Raw genomic sequence first — 20,780 nt, 5'->3', positions numbered from 1 at the left:
ATGACACCCAGAGGCAGAGGCATGATGGGACTTGTAGTTTTGCAACAGCTGGAGGTCCGCTAATTGCATATCCCTGCAATAGGCCTTTCAACAGGTATTTATTTATAATGCTGTATAAATATTCTTATTATTTAAAGTGGTTGCAAAGGTTTAAATTATTATTTTTTTAAATAACAAATACATTATATTCCCTCCTCTGTGCAATGGTTTTTCACGGAGCACACCTAATCCTCCTCTTCTCTGGGCCCCTGCTGCCACTCCTGGCTTCTCCTGCCTGCTGAGAGACCCCTTAGTAAACTGCCGTATTTATCGGCGTATAACACGCACTTTTTTCCCCTTAAAAGCAGGGGAAAATCGTGGGTGCGTGTTATACGCCGATCCCCAGAAATTATGAGCCTCTGGGCGGCTTTTCAAGGTGACTTTGGGCCACCTTCGGCTCTTCTTGGCAGCTTTCGGCCGTTCTCGGAAGCTTTCGGCTGCCTTCGGCTCTTCTCGAAGGCCGAAAGCTTCCGAGAACAGCCGAAGGCGGCCGAAAACTGCCCGAGAAGAGCCGAAGGCGGCCGGAGGCCCGCAGAGAACTACCGCACGCCGCCGATATACACATCCGGCTCTGTATCTCGGCGGCGGCATTTTTAAAAAATAAAATAGACATGGCTGCACTGGGGGACACGGCTGCAATGGTGGGACACGGCTGCAATGGGGGACAAGACTGCAATGGGGGACAAGACTGCACTGGTGGACAAGGCTGCATAAGGCTGCAATGGTGGACAAGGCTGCAATGGTGGACAAGGCTGCATAAGACTGCAATGGTGGACAAAGCTGCAGATGACACTGATGGGCATATAAATGTAAGTTTTTTTTTTCCCTTAAACTTCCCTCCTAAAAGTTTTTTTCCTTAAAATTCCCTCCTAAACTTGAGGTGCGTGTTATACGCCGGCGCGTGTTATACACCCATAAATACGGTACTTGTGAGCACTCATACAGACTCTGTGTGTCCATAGACACATGTAGTGTGGCTCAGCCCCTCCCTCCACTCCCTAATCACTGGCTGTGATTGAGAGCAGCGGGAGCCAATGGCCAACGAGTAGGGATAGAGCGGAGAGAGCCTCCGCTCTTGTGCACATCGCTGGTTCGAGATCAGGCACAGGTAAGTATAAGAGGGGGCTAGACGGGGAGCTGCATGCAAAATTTTTTTAACTTAACGCATAAAATCCATTAACGTAAAAAAAATTCTGGCCTTGAAAAGCTTAAACTACATGTTTGATTAATAGGGAAAGCAAACATCAGATTTCTTATGTGATGAAGCTATAGTAAATCGTCCACAGTGTAAACATGTAATCATATATAAATATGTAAGAATACTTGTACAGGTGTATAGAGAGGATAACTGGATAATCTTGGCAGAACCTTTTATACACCCCTATGCTTAAGGCTATGTTCACACTACTGTAATGTGATTTTGACTTGATTTGCAGTAAAATTATGTGGTGTGAATTTGTTTGCCTTTTGTATGTGATTTACATATTCTGAGGGGCCAAACTGAATTGTAAATCACACCAAAGTAGCATAGGACCCTTTCCCAAAGTCACATTGCAGCTGAGCTGCATTGATGTGAACAGGCACCATTGTAAGCAATGTTATTTCCATTGTCATGCGATTCAGTGCGACTCAAGTCAGTGTAAACCAGGCCTAAAGGAGGAGCTCTCTGATCTAAACAAGTGGTGGAAGGGTATCTGAATTATAAAAAACCTTGAATTTTACAGCAAATAATCCTGTTGAGCAGGAATTGTTTGATCTTGAATTATAATCCTGAAACAACCAGTGTCTTAGGTAATTGTCAGTGGTTTTCTTATTAATGTGTTGAATTTAGCAGATACTTATTCAGACCATACCCAGCTGTCCTGCCAAGGGTGTACAAACAGTGTTTAGAAAAGAAAATGGAAAAGAATGTTACAAGTAAAAAACAAACAAAAAAAACAAGTAGAGGAAAAAGGTAAAAAAAAGTTGCCAGTAGCAACATCAAACAATTTCACTTCAGTTTTGAGACCTGCACTTCAAATCATGGCAGATATTATGTTTCAAGTGTGGGACTGAAAATCAAAGCAGGAATCATCTTGATGCAGGAAATTACACATTTCTTTTCCCTATTTAATGCTGATAATGCTTTTCAACGCATTGGTACATATGTGCTTACACTCGCAATGGAACAGAGATTTACAATCCTAAAGAAACATCAAAATTATAACTGAACTCAAAAATGTAGTGACAAACAGTCAATGCTCGGAGACCATAAATGGTAAAAAGTTTGTTCTTTGTTCAACTTGACATGTTCAATAAAAAAGAATGTTTTAAATTATGTATCATGTTTCTCTGACTTTAATTACACCAAAAGCTGCAAGAAATGTTTTTTGTGGTTACAGCAGTTCTGTCTCAATAAAACGGTCCATCTGGTGGTATGTTATTAATGCAGTAATATATTTATTTAAATTAGGAATTTTTAATATATTTTTGTTACCCCTAAAACCAGCAGATCAGATCAGATCTTGTTCTGTGCATTCACTATATCCTTCCATTCAAGGACATCAAGGTCTCTGAAGGAATATTGCAAAGGTTATAAACCAAAGGACGGTTTTCAGTTGAATCCATACTACGTGGCTCAGACTACAGTAATCTATTTAGGCTGGTCAGATAGGGAAATAGTGGCTGTTAATTATATAAGAAGGTTATCAGGGCATGCTCTACATCAGCGTTGCTCACACATTTGACCTCAGAGGCACCCCAAAATTATTTTACAGGATGACCTTACTAAAATGAATTAATCAGGGGCCAATGGGGAAAATGTCTCTTACATTAATGATTAGTAGGAAGTATGCAATCCCTACAGCTTTGGTCAGAATGCCAAATTTATAGACAACTAAAAACATAATTGCTGTCATTCTGCTGTGTTTTGTCAAGCAGAATTGGCCCTGGATCTATGCAGGCACAGATCAATGAGCCACAATTTAAGGAACTCCTAGATACATCTAGAGGATCCCTCATTGAAAATGGCTCCTATACATGCTCACCTCTCATATTCTGGCTCTTTACAAGGTGCCAGCCTTTCTTCTTTTACAAGAAATCACAGTGGGGTTGATTTACTAAAGCTGGAGAATGCAAAATCTGGTGCAGCTGTGCATAGTAGCCAAACAGATTCTAACTTTAGCTTCTTCAATTAACCACTTAAGGAACACCCCACACTGCAGCAGGGCAGCCCTTAAGTGCAAAATCATGTACCTGTACATGATTTCTTTCATCAGCTCGGGCCGTGGGCTTGCGCTACTGGAACTGCGCTCCCACTGTGATTGGACACAGCGGGAGCCAATCACCGGGTCTGACGGCCAAGATGGCCCCCGCCACCCGCGATCATTTGCTGGATAGACAGAACGGTGGTCTGTCTAAGTAAACAAGGCAGACTGTCATTCTGTCAGACAAGAAAAGAGAGATCCGTGATTCCTGCTAATCAGGAAGACAGATGTCCCAAACAATAAGAAACCCTTTGATTGCCCCTGATGTTAACCCCTTCCCTGCCAATGTCATTTATACAGTGACAGTGCTTTTTTTAGCACTGATTACTGTATTGGTGTCACTGGTCCCCAAAAAGTGTCACTGAAGCCCCATACAAACTATCAGATTTTCTGTTGATTTTTGTCTTTGGATTTACCAAAACCATATAGTGCCTGCCTGAATGCCTACACATTGAAACTCCTAAGGTTTGACCTCATGGTATATGATTTTGGTAAATTGTGAAGGAAAAATCTGCAGAAAATCTGATAGTGTGTATGGGGCTTTAGTGTCAGATTTGCAGTCCCGCTAAAAATTGCTGATCGCTGCCATTACTAGTAAAAACATAAAAAAAGAAAAAAAAAGGCTATAAATCTATCCCAGAGTTTGTATAACTTTTGTGTTTTTTTTTTTACCAAAAATATGCAGCAGAATACAAATTGGCCTAAACTGTCGAAGAAATTAGACTTTTTACATTTTTTTATTGGATATGTTTTATAGCAGATGCGTCCGACTTCAATGAACAGGGAGAAGGCCTTGATCCCCCGACAATACCAGGCACTGTATCTGCTATGAATCTTTAGGGGGAACTCCACGCCCCCCCACCCCAAAGCACCTTGTCCCCATGTTGATGAGCACAAGGGCCTCTTCCTGAAAACCCTGGCTGTTGGATGTCAAGATCTGTGGGCGGGGGGGGGGCTTATCGGAATCTGGAAACCCCCTTTAACATGGGGGCCCCCAGATCCCAGCCCCCCACCTATGTGAATGAGTATGGGTACATTGTACCCTTACCCATTCACCTAAAAAAAGTGTCAAAAATAAAAAACATGACATATGTTTTTAAAGTAATTTATTAAGCAGCTCTGTTGTCTCTTCCGATCTCTTCTCCCCTCTCTGGCTCTTCTGCCTCCTCTGCTGACGTCTTCTGCCTCTGCTGGTTCTCCTCACCTCTCCAGATCTTCTCCGCTGATGTCTTCTAGCACCCTCTGGTTCTTCTCCCTCTTTTCGCTGTCTTCTGCCTTTGCTGGGTCTTCTCCACTATCTTCTTGCTCTTTTGCTGGGTCTCGCCACTGTTTTCTCCCTCTGTTCTTCTTCCGATGTTGACTCGATGCTCTCTCCCGCTCTAATGCCGGGTGCGCGGTGTGCCACTACTTAGATTGGCATGGGCTGTGGTCACTGGAGGCCTGCCCCTTATGACATCATCACCCATCATGCCCCGGGCGGTGACGTCACAAGGAGCACAGCCTCTGGATGATGTCACATGGTGACCCCGCCCCATGCCAATATAAGTAGTGGCACACCGCGCACCTGGCATTAGAGCATTAAAATCCATACCAGACTGAAGGGCCTGGTATGCTCTTGGAGAGGGAACCCATGCCATTTTATTTTTTCATTTGGTGTGGAGTTCCCCTTCAAGATCATCAGAGCACAAGTCGCATGTCAAAGTCGAATCAGTTAAGAAGGCTCCCATAGGAAGACATTGATTTACACATGTCATGCGACATGAGCTACCAATGCCTTAGTTGTAACATAGTTTCTGTGAAGGGCAATATACTCTACAGCTGACACCTGGCACTGAGGTACCAGTGAGGTGAATCTCCCATTTGAGGACACACAACAAAAAATAAAAAAATAAATTTAAAATGTAACCCAAAGTAGACCTAAGCTTTCATGTGTTAAGCAGAACTTTAATAAATAAACTGGCATTACTTTCTCTTGAAGGGATAACAGTGAGCTGTAGAGCTACACTAAAAAAATGTTCACATGTATGCTGTCCAACTGATAACTTGGAGCATGGAGACCCATTTATGCTTCCCACCCACCTTAAGATTGTAAGACCTGTATTGGAAGATTTACGTCTTATGGCATAGATCCCAATTTCAGCATGCCATAGCAAAAAAAAAATGAAAAGACACATTTCATTTAATCTGTTTCAAAATGTAAAAAAAGAAAAGAGAAGATATGTATAAGCCTGAAGTGAGCAGTCAGTGATTAGTTCTGAATAGTGATGGACGAACTTCCGACGGGACGTTTCGCGAACGCGAAATGCGAACGGACCCAAACGTTCGCGAAACCGACCGTTCGCCGCGGGCCCCATTGACTTCAATGGGAGGCGAACTTTGCAAACCTTCATGTCGAATTTGCGGCCACGTGGTAATTATTAGGGGGTAAAACGTAGTCCCACCATCTGGACAATGACATAATACATGTATGAGGTGAATTTGGGATCGATAACTACAAGCATTTTTATTTTATTTGGGAAATTGTTCTAACAATTCAGGACTATGGAGTTAATGAAGGCAATGGAGGAGAGGGAAGGTCAGGGACCAGGGTAGGCAAAGAAGAGGGTGCAGGAGATGATCACCAGCAGCGTGACATACCGGAATGACACATGCACCGTGATAGAGGCATCTGACAGCAGCACCGTAATACAGAGCACTGACAGCAGCACCGTGACATACAGCGCTGACAGCAGCACCGTGACATACAGCGCTGACAGCAGCACCGTGACATACAGCGCTGACAGCAGCACCGTGACATACAGCGCTGACAGCAGCACCGTGACATACAGCGCTGACAGCAGCACCGTGACATACAGCGCTGACAGCAGCACCGTGACATACAGCGCTGACAGCAGCACCGTGACATACAGCGCTGACAGCAGCACCGTGACATACAGCGCTGACAGCAGCACCGTGACATACAGCGCTGACAGCAGCACCGTGACATACAGCGCTGACAGCAGCACCGTGACATACAGCGCTGACAGCAGCACCGTGACATACAGCGCTGACAGCAGCACCGTGACATACAGCACTGACAGCAGCACCGTAAGCAGCCCCAGGAGGAAGTCAGCACAGCACAGGGATGGTGTGATCCCCTCATAATAAGAACCCCCAGGAGGAAGTCAGCACAGCACAGGGATAGTGTGATCCCTTCATAATAAGAACCCCCAGGAGGAAGTCAGCACAGCACAGGGATATCATAAGCAGCCCCAGTAGAAATATGACACCGCTCAACCTCTTCAAAGAGGAGGGTAGGGGCATATAGTACGGTGTGCTTTTTTGGGTCAAGGAAGTGAGCCAAATGAATTAAGAAGGTCTGTGTGCTTGATTAAAAAAATAGTTTATAGACATATACATGGTCTACTGGTCACATGTGTTGAATTCCTCCGAGATCCATGCCTCATTCATTTTTAGAAATGTGAGGTAGTTAACACTGTGGTGAGCTAGGCGAGTACGCTTATCGGTCACAATCCCCCCTGCTGCGCTGAACGTCCTTTCGGACAGGACACTGGATGAGGGGCAAGCCAACAGTTCGATTGCAAATTGGGCAAGCTCTGGCCAGAGGTCAAGCCTGCCCACCCAGTAGTCTAGGGGTTCATCACTCCTCAGAGCGTCCACATCGGCCGTTAACCCAATGTAGTCGGACACCTGACGGTCTAGGCGTTCCCTGATGCTGGATCCGGATGACACCTGTCGATGGGTCGGCTGAAAGAATGACCTCATATCCGAAGTCACCAACACATCTTCAAACCGGCCTCTTCTTGCAGGCGCTGTTGGATTGGTACCCGCAAATCCTTCTCTGGGAGTGGGAATTGCTCCTCTGCCAGCGCACGCAAAAGCAGAATGCAGCATTTCTCGAAGCAAGGCCTGGAAGTGCTGCATTCTGACAGCCCTCTGCGACGGCGGTAACATTTCCGCCATTTTGTGTTTGTACCGGGGGTCTAAGTACGTTGCCACCCAGTACTGGTCCTTGACCCTCATGCTTTTTATACGGGGGTCCCTATTAAAACACTGGAGCATGAAGGCCCCCATTTGCACTAAAGTGGAAGCGGTGTGGTGGCCTGGCTCCTGCTCATCATCCAGGATAATGTCGTCCTCTTCATTCTCCTCTCCCCATCCTCGCACAACAGGGATCCCAGAAAGGTTTAAAGCATGCTCTTCTTGCTCCTGCTCATCCGCCCCGGCACCATCCTCCTCTGACTCCTCATCAGACTCCTGTTGTTGACTTGTCTCAGATAGAGTAGCCCCCCCTGGGAATTCATCCAGCATTGCGACTTCCTCATCTTCCCGCTCCTGCTCCTCCACAGCCTGATCAATGACACGACGCAATGCACGCTCCAGAAAGAAGGCATAAGGTACCATGTCACTGATGGCGCCATGGCTGCGACTGACCAGTTTGGTGATCTCCTCAAATGGCCGCAGAAGTCTGCATGTGTCGCGCATGAGCAGCCACTGGCGCGGTGAAAAAAAACCCAGCTCCCCAGAACCGTTTCTTTCGCAGAGTTCATACAGGTAGACGTTAACTGCACGTTTCTGCTGGAGCAGCCTATCAAGCATATAGAAGGTTGAGTTCCATCGCGTCGGGCAATCGCAAATAAGACGTCTGACCGGCAGATGGTGTCGCCGCTGAATGTCAGCAAGGCGAGCCATGGCCGTGTAAGATCTTCTGAAATGGGCCGAGATTTTCCTTGCCTGCCGCAAGATGTCCTGGACCCCAGGGTATTTGACAAGGAATCGCTGCACGACCAAGTTTAAGACGTGTGCCATGCACGGCACGTGCGTGATTTTGCCCTGTTTCAATGCGCTAAGCAGATTGGCACCGTTGTCACACACCACTTTACCAACTGTCAAATTGAGCGGTGTTAGCCACTCATCTGCCTGTGAACGCAAAGCTGAAAGGAGTGCCGGGCCAGTGTGGCTCTTTGCTTCCAGGCACAACAGACGCAGCACGGCATGGCAACGTCTCACCTGGCATGTGGAATAGGTTCTGGGGAGCTTGGGCGGTGCAGTGGAAGAGACGCTAGCAGCGGAAAAGGAGGAGGCAGCTGAGGAGGAGAGGGAGGAGGATGGAGTAGGAGGAGGAGAAGAAGAGTCAGGCCTGCATGCAATCCGTGGCGGTAAAACCAAATCTACACGGGTGCCACGGGTTACATGCTTGACGGCCGTCAGAAGGTTCACCCAGTGGGCAGTAAAACTGATATACCTTCCCTGCCCGTGTTTGCTAGACCATGTGTCTGTGGTCAGATGTATCTTGGCACCGACACTGTGTGCCAGAGATACATTCACTTGCCGCTGAACATGGCCATATAGCTCTGGGATGCCCTTCTCTGAGAAATACTTCCTTCCTGGGACCTTCCATTGTGGTGTTCCAATGGCCACAAATTTGCGAAAGGCCTCCGAGTCCACCAGTTTATATGGCAGTAGTTGGCGGGCTATGAGTTCTGACAAGCCAGCCGCCAACCGTTGGGCAAGAGGGTTATCCGGCATCATCATTTTTTTACGCTCAAACATTAGGCCCACGGAAGCCTGCCTTTTTGCAGAAAAATGTGAGCTTGGCGTGATGGAAGGTGGAGTGGAGGACAATTGTGAGGAGAGAGGAGAAGGAGAAGTAGAAGACGAGGCTGGACGGTGAGAGCCTGCAGTGTGGCTTTGTGTGTTCCGTTGCTCCCACTGGGCTCGGTGATGGCTGCTCATGTGCCTTCTTAAGGCGGTCGTCCCTAGGTGAGTATTGGGCTTACCGCGACTAACGCGTTGACTGCAAAGATTGCAGATGGCAACGCTATTGTCAGCAGCGGACACGTTAAAAAAAGCCCACACTGCGGAGCCATGTGCCGGTGTCCTGGGAGCGCCAGATGTGACCGTACATGGTCGATGACTCGCTCCTGATACATTTGCAGTCTGCTTTGTCCCTGCTGTGCAATGTAAGTCATTGCTGCTTCTCCTCCCTATCTGCTGGTCCATATCTCCCTCTGAACTCCCCTCCTCTTCCTCTCTTGTGGGCACCCACGTGACATCACTAGACACGTCATCATCAACGTCACCTTCCCCACCGCTATAAGTAGAGATCTCGGAGTAGGCAGCAACACCGGGGACCAACCTCCTCCTTGGGCTGATCTGGGTACTGGCGTCAGACTGCTGAGTAGCGCTTGTTGCTACCTCCTCTTCCTGATCCAATACCAAGAGTGGCCGCGCATCAGAAATGTCCTCTTGATATGGATCGGAAAATAATTCCAGTGACTCAAGCGGAAGGTATGTGGTGGTGGTGGTGGTGGTCGTGTTGTTGGTGGTAGTGTCTTTGGGGGTGCACATAGCAGAGAGTGAAGAAGAGGGTGCAGATCGAGAGGATGAGGAGGGTGCAGAAGAGTAAGGCTGAGCGAGCCACTCAACCAAGTCTGGTGCATCCTTTAAAGTAATTGAACGCACCTTCTGCAACTTCCCACTTTGGCTCAAGCCTGTTGCTCCTGCCCTACCCCTACCACCCCTGCGGAAGGGCCTGCCTCTTCCTCTGCATGTCATTTTTTAAATGACCCTGTGACAAAACTCTTAGTCCCTATACCGCTGAAGGACTGCTGCAGTATAGGTGAGCGGTCAGCAGTGGTGCACGTCAACCCTATCTATTGTGGACCGATAGCGGTCCTTACAGAACAGCAGACTGTACCGCACTCAAGCCTATGTACCGTAGCACCCTATACCAAGTTACCAGTCCTTATAAGAACTTTTGTGGACCAAGCAGGTTGTGTATTAGTGTTTAGCAGACTGTACGTCAGTCCCTATACCGCTGAAGGACTGCTGCAGTATAGGGCAGCGGTCAGCAGTGGTGCACGTCAACCCTATCTATTGTGGACCGATAGCGGTCCTTACAGAACAGCAGACTGTACCGCACTCAAGCCTATGTACCGTAGCACCCTATACCAAGTTACCAGTCCTTATAAGAACTTTTGTGGAACAAGCAGGTTGTGTGTTAGTGATTAGCAGACTGGACGTCAGTCCCTATACCGCTGAAGGACTGCTGCAGTATAGGTGAGCGGTCAGCAGTGGTGCACGTCAACCCTATCTATTGTGGACCGATAGCGGTCCTTACAGAACAGCAGACTGTACCGCACTCAAGCCTATGTACCGTAGCACCCTATACCAAGTTACCAGTCCTTATAAGAACTTTTGTGGACCAAGCAGGTTGTGTATTAGTGTTTAGCAGACTGTACGTCAGTCCCTATACCGCTGAAGGACTGCTGCAGTATAGGGCAGCGGTCAGCAGTGGTGCACGTCAACCCTATCTATTGTGGACCGATAGCGGTCCTTACAGAACAGCAGACTGTACCGCACTCAAGCCTATGTACCGTAGCACCCTATACCAAGTTACCAGTCCTTATAAGAACTTTTGTGGAACAAGCAGGTTGTGTGTTAGTGATTAGCAGACTGTACGTCAGTCCCTATACCGCTGAAGGACTGCTGCAGTATAGGTGAGCGGTCAGCAGTGGTGCACGTCAACCCTATCTATTGTGGACCGATAGCGGTCCTTACAGAACAGCAGACTGTACCGCACTCAAGCCTATGTACCGTAGCACCCTATACCAAGTTACCAGTCCTTATAAGAACTTTTGTGGACCAAGCAGGTTGTGTATTAGTGTTTAGCAGACTGTACGTCAGTCCCTATACCGCTGAAGGACTGCTGCAGTATAGGGCAGCGGTCAGCAGTGGTGCACGTCAACCCTATCTATTGTGGACCGATAGCGGTCCTTACAGAACAGCAGACTGTACCGCACTCAAGCCTATGTACCGTAGCACCCTATACCAAGTTACCAGTCCTTATAAGAACTTTTGTGGACCAAGCAGGTTGTGTATTAGTGTTTAGCAGACTGTACGTCAGTCCCTATACCGCTGAAGGACTGCTGCAGTATAGGGCAGCGGTCAGCAGTGGTGCACGTCAACCCTATCTATTGTGGACCGATAGCGGTCCTTACAGAACAGCAGACTGTACCGCACTCAAGCCTATGTACCGTAGCACCCTATACCAAGTTACCAGTCCTTATAAGAACTTTTGTGGAACAAGCAGGTTGTGTGTTAGTGATTAGCAGACTGTACGTCAGTCCCTATACCGCTGAAGGACTGCTGCAGTATAGGGCAGCGGTCAGCAGTGGTGCACGTCAACCCTATCTATTGTGGACCGATAGCGGTCCTTACAGAACAGCAGACTGTACCGCACTCAAGCCTATGTACCGTAGCACCCTATACCAAGTTACCAGTCCTTATAAGAACTTTTGTGGAACAAGTGAGTTGTGAATGTTTAGCAGACTGCAGCAGAAGGGCAGCAGTCAAGTATAATATCCTTTCTATATTTGGAAGAAAGAATATTATACATGTACAAGCCTATTACTGTACCACTGATACCAGTCCTGAAAAGAACCTTTGTGGAACTAATAATAACAGCAAGTCTTTAAAATTACCCTCACTGCCTGACAACACTGCTTCCTTCCTGTCCCTATACAAATTGGCAAAAAAAGAGAACGATTAGTGGTTACTGGAACAGCTCTTTTGTGGACCTTGATAGTAACAGCTAATGATGATGATGATGATGATGATGATGAAAGACTAATCTGGCTGTCCCTGTAGCATACACCGTCCTTTCCCTTTCTCTAAACTAACAAAAGACACTCAGGCTGCTGCAAGAATCAGCAGCACAGCAAACCTATCAACACCTAACACCTATACCAGTCCTGAAAAGAACTTTTGTGTACCAAATAGCTAGTGGTTTATCTCTCCCTACTCCACACAGGAACCTGTCCCTATCTTAACAGAAGAAAGAATGTAAAATGGCCACCGGATCGGGTGTATTTATAGGTTAGGGGGAATGTACAAGTGTCCATGTGCTGTCATGTCTCAATTGGCTGTCCTGTATCACATGATAAACGTGTCACCAAAGGTTAAAGTTCTTGTATACATTAAACACGTAAGTCCGCCGCGGCGAACGACGGAAAAAGGCGTTCGAACGTGCGGACCGCGAATGTCGGAAATTCGCCGCGAAACGACCGCCGGGCGAACCGTTCGGCCATCACTAGTTCTGAACTGCAGAAAAGACTAATGAAAGCATAATCTGATCAGTTTTCATCCTATCCTTGACCATTAACAGTCGCAGGCACTATTTATTGTGGTAACATCTAAAGGTGATTGAAAGAGAAAGTTCCCAACTCAGATCCTTCACTGATGAACTACCTACATAGTTCCACTGAGCAGCTCTGAGGAAACCACTGCTCGCAGCAGCTTGGCTTTCTTCAGCACAACACAGTTCGGAATCAGAAATGTGGCTAGCCAGCATCAGAGAGGAAAAACATTCTTTAATAGAATCTTCAATTGTACCATGCTTCACTGGTATCAAAGGAAATCTGTCCCTGCAAGATTGGCATATATCCAATGGTCATATAAGCATGAAAAATAAAAATACAAAAAAGAACGCACCAGATTGTGCAGATACATGCCTTTTAATAAATAAAAATGTTAAAAAAAACAAAAACCTGCACATACAATAAAGGGACTCGATGAGGATATATTATCAGAAGTAATCCCTCCTATGCTAAACAAGGTCACACCAACATATGCTGAGGACACGCTATCCAGGTAGCCAGAAATAGGAGACATTTTAGCAGGGATGGTAACCTCTAAAGTGAACACTGCAAGAGCCATGAAGAAGGAATATACAAAAAGTGTCCCCAAAGCAAGGAACCGGGAACCAAAGTTGTATTTTGGGTGGTACCTCCACTAGATGTTTTTCAGTAGTGTAAAGACCTACCATCTTCCAATAGATCGGGCTGATCAAATGTTGGCAATGTTGGCAGAGAGAACTTGTAATATATTATCTCAACCCCATTCTGTCTGGTTCAGATCTGCTTAACAAAGGCAAAGTACATTCTAGCAGATTGGCCTTGAACAGTTTGCTATTTTGCTAGCTGTTAGATGCATGTAAAACCATAAACATTAAATAATGCTTTAGTACAATTCTTTTAATAGTCCTTCATGAACACACAACTATGGTAAAATGTAATATTTAGAAAAATCAGCAATCTTCCATTTTATACTTATAAGGAAAATTGTCCTGGTGTTATGTTATATAATACGTATTATATATTGAAGTGAAGTATGGAATATATCACTGCTAGTAGACTTGCATTAAGGTAAAATAACAGTTAATAAGGTGGATTAATTTCTATTCAGTTGAGAAAAATGCAGATGACTGCCATGTGACAGGAAGGAACAATCAGACTTGACTGACAGGGGCCATAAGAAAACACTAGTTCTACTCTACCATGTAGTTTCTAAGACAAGCTGATGACTGACAGTGTCAAAAGTGAAATTGAGGTCCAACAGTGGATAGTACAAACATGACCAGACACATAGTAGTTTTTTTAGTCACTTTCATTCATCTTTATCTCTGACAAATGATAAAGATGAAAGGAGATACTGCATAAAGAAGAAAAGGTTAAACCTAGAACAATAAAGCACTGAAGGATGTTTTATGTTTAGTTCTCTTTTTTTGGAAAGTACCTCCTCTGTTCTTTCGTTCTATACGAAGAATTGCAACCACTCTATGAAAACAGGTTGAGTACTTCTGGACTAGGAAAAGTATGTTTGTTCATTAAACTTCCTTTCACTAATTTGTCCTCTGCCCTCCCCAATATACAGTAGGAGGGGAAGATTTGAAAGAAATGCAGGGCTTTGTTTTATCAAAGAATGGGTGCAGGAACTTCCCCTTTCCGAGTCACCTCTTGTCTCTGACCCCTAACCACCTCTAAGCACCTTTCCTTGGTTCCACCTTCTACCTACCTCCCAGTAATGCTCCTTTTAGAATATACAGAACCTAGTATAATTTTTATGGTGTTAAGTAATTTGTATATAATTTGTTAATGATAAAAAGAGGCAGTAGAATAGATCCATGGTAGCTATCAACAATGGACCCCCCTCCCAGCAACAAAAGACTAACAGCCAGCAACAATAGACCCCTCTCTCAACAGTAGGTCCTTCCCAGCAACAATTGTCCCCCAGCAACATAAGACCCCCTTCAGCAACAATAGGTCCCCCACCAGTAACAATTGACCCCCCTCTCGCAAAAAAAAGATCCCTTCCACCAACAATAGATTTCCCAGCATCCATGATCAATAGAGCATCCAGCACCTATACTCCAGCACATTACATACATTTATGCACGTTCCCACTAAGAAAAAGCCTTGAAAAATTGTGTACATGCACCAACAGGGTTGGCTTACTAAAGCACTGAAGGTTGCTTTAGTAAATTAAATGTCAGTAAACAAGGTTAAACTGTGTTCACATAGATAACTTGATCCTTATGTTGCAAAAATCAAATTTTTTCAATTTCTCTTGCACATGGCTGGGTATTTAAAGTGAATGCAGTATCACCTTTTTATCAACATGCACCCCACATAGTGAATATTCACTTAGCTTAATTAATGAACAGCCTGAACCCCAATATATCATGTATGATTTATCATAGTTTATTGTACAAGTTTGCCACTGCCACACTTTCAGCATTCGGTGCATACTGCTTCTGTTTTGAGCATACATTAAGCTGGGTTCACACTGATGTTTTTTTTTTTTTTCATTTAACCAATGGGTTGAATGAAAAAAAACTGACAGATCCACTTACCAGGACAAGCAGGATTGGTCTGGTGATCTCCCCTGCTGTTACACTGAATCCTGACAGCAGGGAGATTCCCTGTGCCCCTCCCTGAAACCCACCAGAATACACAGACCAGCTTCTGCCAAACAGGCAGCGGTCCACATGTACCCGGAAGTAAGCAGGTTCCTACTGGACTGCCCGATTTTCAGCCAGTGTGTGTCCGGCTTAATGTGTAATGGTTCATTGGATGTTACCTGTTTCTACTGTTCAATATATGAACTTTTAAATATAATAGCATGTGGATTTTTGATTATTGTAACTGACACGTTTTCACAACTGAGACTGTACTTTATATCTTCAAGACTCAATTAGGTGGAGGCACTTGCGCCTGTTAGAAATTCCATATTGTTCCCACAGATAAAGTAAAGTCTCTGCTCCCTAATACCACTATGTTAGGTAAAGTGATTCTAAAAGTAAAAAAAAGAAAAGAAAACATGTCATTCTTACCTATGCTTGATCCTACTCTTCTGGGGCCCCCTGTTGGTACTCCTGGTGCTTCCCCCTGTTAAGTGCCCCCATAGCAAGCCATGCGCTATAGGGGAAACTCGTGCATACTCGCTCTTAAGCTGCTGTTGTGTGTCCATAAGACACAAAGAGCACAGGTCCGCCCCGCCCCCCTCCCTTCTCGCTGACTGTGATTGACAGCAATGGGAGTCAATGGATTCCGCTGCTGTCTCTACATTAAGCCAATGAGAAGCGAGGGAGCTGAGAAAGCCTCGGCTCTCCTGCACATCGCTGGTTTGAGATGGGGCTCAACTAAGTATTAGCGGGGATGGGGGGCTGCACTCAGAAGGTTTTTATCATCATGCATAAAGGTTATATAACCTTCTGTCTTTACAACCACTTTTTTTTTTTTCCCATGCAAGTGTGGCTGTGCCTGCACTGCATCGGTTAACTTCTCGTTTTTATCTAGGGTATTGCAGAGCGGAGATATATGTACCTAATCCACTGATCCTCCAAGAGCAAGACTGATCCCTGCTGCTCCTGCCCCCCCCCCCCCCCGCCACACTAGCGGCCCTGTGAATGGACTGTTCCTGATGTCATCACGCCCATAGACCGGCTCTGGACGTGAGGATGGCAGGAACAGTCCACCTCTGGATGTGGGGGAGAACTTTTTTTGAGAGGATCAAGTAAGTATAGCCTTTCGGTGTGCCCCTAGACAAAACGAGTAGTTAACCCGTGCAGTACAGGCATAGCCCCACTGCATGGGATAAAATGTTTTTTTTTTCATGCAGTTCTACTTTAAACGTATAGTATAGTTAATAGTAAAGGTTGTATATGGGCACTTCAGAAGTTTTTGATTCTTTTACACAAATGAGTAAAGTTTTGGAAATGCTAGTCTAAAAATTATTATGATGGTTATGCTTCATTTTAGTCACTGTCAGGGTCATTTCAAAGTTCAGCTTTTCTATGTATACTTTTACATAGACAGATTAAAGTAATTTATCATTACCATAGACATACCAGCTGTAGACTGGCATACAGATTATCAACAGAGTGCCAAAAGAAGTCAGAGCTAAAGCTTTTCAATCAAGATGGGCTGTATCTTTCCTGGACCATCAACTGTATCATCACATTAACTGCATAATCACTGACAAAATCCAGCTGTATACGCAAATTTCATACAAACTGATGAACTGTGTTGATGGTTGGATCTGGTGCTTGATGACAGACACACATAACAGAAATCGTTTTGACAATGATATGATTTCCTGGCTTAATCATTTTGTCACAATGAACATTTACAAAATAAAAGTTACTGAAGATATGAGAGGATTCACATCCTTGACTTCTCATTCACTCCCTATAAGCATTGATGTCATTTGTAGCAACACTTCACAAAGTTACGTCTAGGTTATGCAACTTCTAAGTATTTAATGATAATAGAATTAGGAATATTATACAATGAAGGGGATTTACTAAAACTAGAGCACTGAAGCTTTGCATTGTAGCCAATCAGCTTCTAACTTCAGCTTTTTCAATTAACCACTTCAATACAGGACACTTTCACCCCCTTCTTGCTCAGGACAATCTTCAGCTTTCAGTGCTGTTGCACTTTAAATGACAATTACGCGGTCATGCAACACTATACCCAAACTAAATTTCTATAATTTTCTTCCAACAAATAGAGCTTGCTTTTGGTGGTATTTGATCACCATTGGGGTTTTTATTTTTTGCTAAACAAACTAAGAAAGGCCGATCATAGCTGATCTTAGAGATCATCAAGGAGCGGAAGGTCCCAGATGATCTCTATGGTATAGGAAACTGGAAGTGGCAAGCATTTTTGCCAATTTCGGGTTCCTCAATGAAAATAACACTTTTTAAAGTGTGACATGTTAGGTATCTTTTTACGCCCTTTTTAAAACCCATTAATCTGTATTTTTTTTTTAAATGCACTTGAAAAAACGCTGTACAAATATAGTGTAACATAAAAATATGCACCATCCACCATTTCATTCTCTAGGGTCTCTGCTTGAAAAATATATAATGTTTGGGGGTCCTAAATTGTTTTCTAGCAAAAATAATTATCATTTTTCATGTAGGAGAGAAGTATCAGAATAGGCTTGGGAAGCAAGTGGTTAATATAAGTCAATAAGATACAACCGAGAGGTCAGTGTGCACTACACAATGCTGATTATACAGCAGAGCTGTTTAGTCTGTTTGAAAGGTTTTTCATATAGAATTGAACAGATTGGTATGAAGTAACAATGCAGTTAAAGGGGACCTGTACTAAAAGAAATATGCACACTGCTGTTGCTGATCTTCTAAAAATGCCAATTACCTGGCTGTCTGTGGATGCCATAACTTCTGAGTCACTGACCAGTAGTAGCAAGCAAGCAGATTAAAAAGTCAGAGTGAAGTAGGAACTCTTGATCCCTGTATTTTCTATCTAAATTAATGAGCCAGAAAGCATTATGGTTATGACAGCAACTAGCATTTTCAGAAGGAGAGATTTACTCTTCTCAGTAGTCTCTTTAAATGCCAGTCCTAACTTAGACTCTGGCACAAACTCACAGACTTTACAGATGATGCCATATGAACCTTTAGATAGACTGTGCCATTAGAGGAAAAAGTTTTTATATAAGACCAGTCTGTAAATAAAAAGGTTAATACTTACCTATCCTGGCTCACCCTTCATCTTTTCTTTACAGAAAAAACTAAACTGGCTGAAAATTCTATTGTATCCAACAGATTTCCAGTAACACTGAATGCCTAGTCCCACGCTGAGCTCTGTGGTTCCATCCACGGGCCCCTATATCACTACTGTGCCATGTAGTGATGTAGTGGCTAGAAAAGATACACAGCACATAGACGGGGAGACGTTGTCTGACACTCCTGTTGGATGCAAATGTTTTTCAAGGTTGAACAGCGCTTGGAGAGAGTGAAGATCAGCAAAGTGGGTGGTGGACAGGTATGTATTAAGCCTTTTCTTTACAGACTAGCATTTTATTTATTTTTTCAATTTCATATAGTGACAGAGTTGCCTAAATGTATTGATTGACTAGGAACACTGAAAAGATTACTCAGTTTAAAACTGTCTAATACACATACACTAATGATGATTACAGTCCCTATTTTTATTTTAATTTACCACTGCATCACATTGCTGGTGGAATACAAAACAGAAGCATGTAGCTTGTGCACAGATTCCCATACTCATTACAGATGCACAGGCACAATAGACTGAATGGGGGAAGTGAATGATGAGGCCCGTCTTACACTAGATGTCATGCAATACTACAAAGTGAATAACATGACTGATTGTGAATTTGTGATTTAAATTAGGTGAAAACCCTGGCATAGGAGGTGAATTTACAATGTTTATGTTGATTGGAGGGGCTCATTGAACAGCAGGAATTACAGAAGCATTTTCAACAAGGGTAATCTATTAGCATATGAACTAGCCCTCTTTTGTGTATTACCGTTAAAGTCCTACTTATCACTGTGAGAGTATATCACGGGAAGTTAGTAACTTGACATATTTGGACTAGTCACTTCAATTCCACTTAAATACTAGTTTAACAAAACCACCAAAAATGATGGGTAGTAATGTCTAGTATATTACTAATTGGGAAGTTGCATGTATCCCATATTGCCTACCTCTCTGTTACAAGTGATGAATATGACGGTATTGATAAAAACTCAATTTATTAGGTGGAATAAGAAAAAACAAAAAAAAATCTAAATTATTGCGGGCCCCACTGATCGAATTGATTCTCCCATGAGGTTGTTTTAACACAATAAAACACTTAATCTTTAAAATGTTTTTTTCCCAGAAAGCCTTAGATGTAAGGTCCTAGATTTGTGAACTAAAGTACTAGCATCTGTTTTACAGATGTGATGCAATGTATGGTTTACTTTACTTGTCATTTATATATAAAACAACTCCTGTTGTGATCCACTCCATTTAAAATATAGCACCAGCCACCAAAATATCTACTACCATCTTTACCACCACACTTTAACTTTGTCACCATTACGTTTTGTAAAAAAGGCATCTGGTCTTTTAGGTTAAAGGATACTCCAAAAAGTAACAATTTCCATTTACATGAATAATGTATTCTCATGGATCTAAACACAAACTTTTTGTACCACTTAAGTGATTGTTTTGGTTAATGATTACCCCCTACTATGAATCCCTATTGCTTTGTCAATTTTGTAAACAAACATAAAGAACTGCTACTGTGATATTATGAATGGATGTGACCTCTGGTGCACACTAAAACCTTTACAGAGCCACACATCACAAGATGATTTATTCAAGGAGGATTAAGATCCTGTGTGAAAAGGTGATCATAATTGCTCCATTGGATGAGATTCCATACCAGAAAAAGGCTATTGTACTTCCCAACCCATCAACAACTCAATGCACACCACACTGTAAACAACCACTTGCATTTTATGTCTTTTACTTACTAGTTGTCACTTAAATTACCCACAATAATAAAAAAAAAACTAAAAAGTAAATCCTGCTTACAAGATGTCTACAATATTAATACCTATAAACAACTATATGTAAAATGTAATTCCAGTTGCTACAATTGTCAGTGATAACAAAATACTTGATTTCGTGTTATATGTTTTGCTATGGTCTGTTACAGTTTCCTGGGGAAAAGTTTTTGGAATTGGTTATATCCAAGATAATCCAAATTCCAATACTGAAATTTCATCTTTATATAACTATTGTATCCACACTGTTCTCAGAAAAGTTTTGCCTCTGACTGTTATTCTTAGGGAAAATTCTCCAAACTTACTAGCCCAGCCATCATTACTAACCTCACATAACACGTTACACAAACTTACATAGTTCCATAGGAATCATGAGTACAAAATGTAATGCAACATCAAAAGCATCGGTTGTAGACAGGGTCATTATAACATCCACAACTTATAATGTCTATATTGTAGAGAAGCAAATAAAAAAAATATTTAAGTCAAGACATAACACAGTCTTGCTCGACTGTTTGAAATTTTACTCAGCTATATCCAATGCCCACTACACAGAAAGTATGCGTTTTTATTTATATTACATGTGAAATGTATATCAAACTTGTTAGCATTAACTACTGCAAACATTATACAACACATTTGTAAGAAACAGTGTAAATGGCAATACTGTTTTGTGTGTAGTATATACATTATAAATACCTTAAAGGCACACCTCACCACTTATTGCTAAAAAAGTAAGAAATATATATAGATAGATAGATAGATAGATAGATAGATAGATAGATAGATAGATAGATAGATCTATATACATCTCTCTC

At 43.3% G+C, this 20,780-nt stretch overlaps 1 protein-coding gene across 5 annotated transcripts in view; it reads right to left on the bottom strand.

Moving 5' to 3' along the window:
* Window positions 1-20,780, bottom strand: part of BMPR1B (bone morphogenetic protein receptor type 1B) — a 677,368-nt gene that overhangs the window by 141,494 nt on the left and 515,094 nt on the right. The gene's annotated exons all lie outside the window — the stretch shown is intronic.

Source organism: Lithobates pipiens, unplaced genomic scaffold, assembly GCF_037356315.1.
Source record: "Lithobates pipiens isolate NorthernLeopardFrog02 unplaced genomic scaffold, aLitPip1_a1.2 Scaffold_13, whole genome shotgun sequence".
Taxonomy (NCBI): Eukaryota; Metazoa; Chordata; class Amphibia; order Anura; family Ranidae; genus Lithobates; species Lithobates pipiens.
The sequence above is the reverse complement of the archived record's forward strand: the minus strand, read 5'-3'. Positions and strand labels throughout refer to the sequence as shown.